This window comes from Microtus oregoni, unplaced genomic scaffold (genome assembly GCF_018167655.1).
Source record: "Microtus oregoni isolate MIOR12 unplaced genomic scaffold, Mior012 000046F_ref0000063, whole genome shotgun sequence".
In the NCBI taxonomy this organism is placed as follows: domain Eukaryota; kingdom Metazoa; phylum Chordata; class Mammalia; order Rodentia; family Cricetidae; genus Microtus; species Microtus oregoni.
In genome coordinates, this window is record NW_024543220.1 from 14,207,632 (window position 1) to 14,213,762 (window position 6,131).

Genomic DNA, 6,131 nt, shown 5'->3' on the forward strand with positions numbered 1-6,131 from the left:
ACTCAGCTTTGGTCCCTTCAACCATAGCCTTTTCTTTTCTCTGCAGAAATACCCCGGGGAGCGGGGGACGACGGGGGTGGGGGGTGGGGGGTGGGCAGTCCTCTCATCTCTTTCTTTAGATGTTTGCAGAGCCAGCCAGTCACTCCCCCTAGTCAAGCTGACGTTTCTATTGCTTCGGGTCTGCAGGAGCCTGGTGGGCAGCTGGAGGGGGTGCTGGGGTCCCCTCTCAAGAACGTGGGTAGCAGCTGTGTCCCATGTTCCTGGGGCACCAATGTCAGCTAAGTCAGATGTTAGGCTCTGAGAGCCAGCTGTGTTTTCTCCTTTTCTTTGTTCGCAGTCCCGGCTTGCCTGGGACTCTTCTATGTAGATCAGGCTTGCCTGGAACTCCCTGGGTAGGGTAGATCAGCCTGTTCCGAAACTCCCTGCGTAGACCAGGCTGACCTGGAACTCGCAGAGATCCACCCGCTCTGCTGGGATTAGCGGGGTGCCCCACCACGTACAGACTGACCCTTTCTAGTTACCGCTGCTCTTTGCTGGGCTGCGAGGTTTTCCTCTCACACCTCCCTTTGAGCTTCCACAGCCTGTGCCTGCTGAGCCTCGCTTCCCTGCTGAGCCTCGCTTCCCTGCTGAGACCGCTAAGGGTTCCAGGTCACCTCTAATCCAAGATCGCCAACCTCTTGGCAGTCACTCCCACTGTATTCAAGAGAACGAGTCTGCTGCTCCCTCCGTGTCCCTCCGTCCAGGCTTGGGTGGGCTGAGGCTCACTCAGTCCAGTTTACAGGTCTCAGCTAGCAGATCAGCTTCCCCACAGAGCTGGAATTTGAATCAGGGCGGTCCAGGGATTCTTAATGGTTGATTGCCTGAGATCACGTTTTTGTGGTTTTGTTTTTAAATTTTTCTTTCATCACCCAGGTGTGGTGACACGCACTCGTTAGCCCAGCACCGGGGAGGAGGGGCAGGTGGATCTCTGAATTCAAGGTCAGTCTGGCCTACAGAGCGAGTGTTAAGCCAGGCTGCATAGTGACACTTTGTCTCAAAAGTTGTTTTGTTTGTTTTTGGCTTTTCTAGACAGGGTTCTCTGTGTTGCTTTGGAGCCTGTCCTGGAACTAGCTCTTGTAGACCAGGCTGGCCTCAAACTCACAGAGATCCACCTGCCTCTGTCTCCCGAGTGCTGGGTTAAAGGCGTGCGCCACCACCACCTGGCTGTTTTTTCTTTCTTTTTTTTTTAATTTTTAATTTATTTATTTATTATGTGTACAGCCTTCCATGTGTGCCCGCATGCCAGAAGGGGGCGCCAGGTCTCATTACAGATGGTTGTGAGCCATCATGTGGTTGCTGTGAATTGAACTCAGGACCTCTGGAAGAGCAGTCAATGCTCTTAACCACTGAGCCATCTCTCCAGCCCCCTGGCTGTTTTTTCTTATAATATTTTTATTTGGGAGCTGGAAAGATGGTTCAGTGGTTAATAATAGCATTTGTTGCTCTTGCAGAATAACTGGGTTTGATTCCGAGCACCGACATGGTATCTCACACCACCCATTCCAGGGATCAATTCCCTCCTCTGACCTCCACAGACACCAGGCATGCATGTGATGAACAAACATATATGTAGACAACTTCTCATACACACAACATACAACAAATACATCTTTTTTGTGTGGGCATTGGCTTTTTGAGACATGCTTTCTCTGTGTAGCCCAGACTGTCCTAGAACTTGTTCTGTAGACCAGGCTGGCCTTGAACTCAGAAGTCCACAGCCTCTGCCTCCTGAGTGCTGGAATTTAAGGTGTATGCCACTATGCCAGGCAGCAAATAAATTTTTAAAAATATTTTTATTTATTTATGGGGAGGCCATCTATAGTGTGTGTGTAGGTGTGTGTTTGTGTATGTATGTATATGTGTAGGTATGGGTGTGTATGTATGTGTGTATATATGTGTAGGTGTGTGTATATGTGTAGGTGTGTGCATGTGTGTGTGTAGGTGTGTGTAGGTGTGGATGTGTATGTGTGGGTGTGTGTATATGTGTAGGTGTGTGCATGTGTGTGTGTGTAGGTGTGGGTGTGTATGTGTGTGTGTATATGTGTAGGTGTGTGTATATGTGTAGGTGTGTGCATGTGTGTGTGTGTAGGTGTGGGTGTGTATGTGTGTGTGTATATGTGTAGGTGTGTGTATGTGTGTGTGTGTGTAGTTTAGAGGACAAACTTTGTGGAGTTTGTTCTTTCCCACCTTGTGGATCCCAGGGATCAAACTTAGGTTTCAGACATGATGGGAGGTGCCTTTCACCAACTGAGCCATCTTATTGACCCCTGGATTTTTATTACATCTTTTATTGATTCTTTGATTTTATTTTATTACATCTTTATTTATTCTTTGAATGAATTATTTCTTTATTCTTTATTCATTCCAGTTCCCCCCTCTCGCTTCTACGTCACACAGCAGTCCCCTCCCCCTGGTCATCTACTAAATTCAGTCTGTGCTGTCTGCCAGAATGCTGGCGATGTCATTGGTCTGACTGTGCACCGTCGTGGGTGCGCCGATCATGCCAGGACCAGAAGACAGCAGTTCACAGCATCCCCCTCCCTCTGCCTCTTGCGTTCTTTCTGCCACCTCTTCCAGATTGTTTTCTGAGCCTTGGGGGTTTATGAAGTCAAGGCTGATTTTAAACTCTTTATGTAGGAAAAGGTATTTTGGGAGGGAGGGTTTCGAGATAGGGTTTCTCTGTGTCGCCCTGACTGAGGAAGAGATTTTTGGACTGTCTTTTTATTTCACAGATTTACAAATTTTATATGTCTGGTTGTTTTGCCTGTGCGCACGTCTGCATCATGTGCTTGCCTGGCGCCCACAGAGGCCAGAAGAGGACAATGGAAATGGAGTGGCAGGCAGTTGTGAGCCAATGTGTAGGTTCTGGGAACTGAACCCAGGCCCTCTGCAAAAGCAGCCGGTACTCTTAACTGCTGAGCCATCTCTCCAGCCCAGGGTCAGCATGTTTAGATCGTCCTCCATCGATCTAATACATATCCATTGCCTTTGACATGTATTAAAGGCAGAGAACCTTTATACTCCACACCTGGACTAGAATGTTCTAGAATATAGCCAGAGAGTAGCCGGATTCAGAGACTCCTGGAAGGAATGAGGAGGGGACTTGAAGTCTGGGAAGAAAACACCAGGTAGTTCAAGACCCTTTTCTTTTTGGAGGCAGGGTATAGAGTCACAGGCTGGCTTAGATCCCACAGTGAGGCAGAGGATGGCCTTGAACTTCCCAACTGCTGGGAGTACAGTTGTGTGGTGCATGCTGCATCTGGTTCTATTCTGTGCTGCAGCTGGAACCCCGGGCTTCATGCAAGCTAAGCAAAGACACTCCCCGCCCAGGTAGCTCCTTCTCCAGTGGCCTCCAGGGAGAGGCCCGGACACCACAGCTGTTTGTCTTGGCATTTGCCAAGTAGACAGTTTGTGAGTGGAGCTGTGGTTAGTTCCTTTGTGTGGCTTAACTGTTGGTCCGGTTTCCAAGCCTGATAAGGTGTCCCCGTGCACACCGTGCACGCACACCGCGTACACCACATCACCTCTGAGGACTCCTGACAGTGACAGAAGCAATAGTTTCCTTCGCTCAGGCAAGCCAGGCTCCTGCTTCTAACCCTGTGCCTCTCTGAACCTCAAGCTTAAGGAATCTGGGGGCGGATCAGCCAGGGCCCCAGCAGGTGACAAACTGTTGTTTTATCAGAGAGACGGTAACCAGAAGAATTGCTTAGACACTGGGGTGGGGCACGTGAGAGATGCTGAGGTGTCATGGAAGTCCTGGACACAGGATGCTTTGAGGGGTACCCGAGGGCAAGAGAAGGAAAGGGGAAAGGCTAGTGTTGAATCCCAGAACTTGAGACTGGGCCTGTGAGCTGCCTTCTGGACCTGGTTCTCTCAGCTGGCTCAACTGGGCCCCTCTTCAGGACTGCTGCTGGGGTTGCTAGGGTTGGGAAGGAGAGGCGGAGGCTGCCCCAGTTCTGCCCACACTGTCCTCACCTGCAGGCTGAAATTGCTGTGTCTCCATATTCTCCTCTGCAGGAACAATCCGGGGTTGTTGGCTCAATCGATAAGCCTACCTCGAACGCCGGGAGACGCTGCAATCTCTGGAAATCGAAACTGCCCCTTCTTGTTATCAGAGGCCCTGGCAGACACCATCCCGAAGAAGCCAATGGAGGAGCTAAGTAGTGAAAAGCAGACGTAGTCAATGTGGCCACATTGGGAAGGTCGGCAAATAAAGAGGCTCAGTTACCTCCCCCCCCCCGCCCCCCCTTCACGTTTAAGCTGAGGCTGAAGCTTAATACAGGTGTGTGCCGTCTGGCAGTCCCACCAAAGCCCAGGGCTACCCACCACAGACCCAGCGCCATCTCTGCTCCAATCTCTCCAGCATGGAAACTTCCTCCTGGGAGACAAATTCCCCCTCTGACTGGCACAAGATTTCAGCCTTTTTTCTTCTCAGGTGTGAGACTCCTTGGGGGAAATTCCAACCCCTAGGAAAGTTTTATCTCAATAGTCTGATAGCCAAAGGGAGGGGCACAAGAGTCCCTGTAGAGTACCTATGCTTATGCCAGGATGGTTTTAATCTTGCGCCAAGCACCCCATGCCTATGAACTCACTGTGACAGATGGGGAAACTGAGGCACAGAGCAACTGATTAGAGCACAGAGTTGAGAAGGCCAAGGGAAGAGTGCCTGGAAGGTAGTAACTCATTCATGCATGCATTCATTCATGCATGCATTCATTCATTCATGCATTCATTCATTCATTCATGCATGCATTCATTCAAGCTTCAGCCAGGTGCGGCGGCACACGCCTGCACTCCTGGCTGCTCCCTAGGCTAGAGCAGGAGGCTTACTTGAGCCCCGGAGTTTCAGGTTGGTTTAGGTGACAGAGTGAGACCCTATCTTTAAAATAAACAAACTTAAGCAAACCTGCAGACTGGTTAAACAAACACACCACACACTCTCCCTGACCCCGGGGAGGTTCCAGTAGGAAACATTATGTGATTTTTTTTTTCCACACTCAGAAAGTGAGCGCCAATGCTCTGCTGTGAAGTCACAGGAACTGGGTGGAAAGGTTGAAAGCCAGGCTGGGTGAGGTTCCAGACTGTGTCCTCCAGCTCTTGGGAGGGGCTGTTCAAGGCCATCGTCAGCTAGAGAGTGAATTTGAGACCAGTCTGGGCTACACAGGGCTGTCTCAATGACACACCAGGAGGAGAGAAACCTGGACAGAACGTGTGTGTGTGTGTGTGTGTGTGTGTGTGTGTGTATGTGTGTATGTGTGTGTGTATGTGTGTGTGTGTGTATGTGTGTGTGTATGTGTGTGTGTATGTGTGTGTGTGTATGTGTATGTGTGTGTGTGTATGTGTGTGTATGTGTGTGTGTGTGTGTCTGGCAGGACAGGAAAATGACACTGGATTGATACCTCCCCTGGGTGAAGTGCTTGACTTCCAAGTAGGAGGACCTAGGTTCACCTCCAGACCGCAGCTGGGCATGTGTTGCATGCTTGCAGTCTCATAGCTGTGGGAGGTAGAGACAGGTGGATTCTAGAGGTACTCTGGCTAGCTAGCCTAGCCTAATCGGAGACTTTCAGACCAGTGAGGGGCCCTATCTGGAGATTAAAAAGGGGGGTAGTGTCTGAAGGTGTTGGATTCTATCCGCTGGGACTGTAGTTATAGATGGAGCCACCATGTGGGTGCTGGGACTTGAATCCGGGGTCCTCTGCAAGAGCAGCCAGTGCTCTTCACAGCTGACACATCTCTCTTGTCCACTAAAATAAAAATTTAAAAAGACTTTAAATAAACTGGGCATAGTGGGATTCAAGCCAGCATTTGGGAAGCAGAGGCAGGCGGATCTCTGTGAGTCTGAAGCCAGCATGGTCTACAGAGTGAGCTCCAGGACAGCCAGGGTCACACACCCAGCCTGAGTGGTGGTTTATTGGTCACACGTCGGGAAAGGGGACAACTCCCAGTTCCTGAGCCTGATAAGATTATAACCCAGTTATGCCATGATAAACGGGGTTAGGGCTGGCTCACAGGTAGGATGCAAGTCCCTCTGCTCAGTGCTCAGCAAGCAGTGGAGCCTGTGTTCCCTGGTGGGAAGGGCAGTTAGTGGCTGC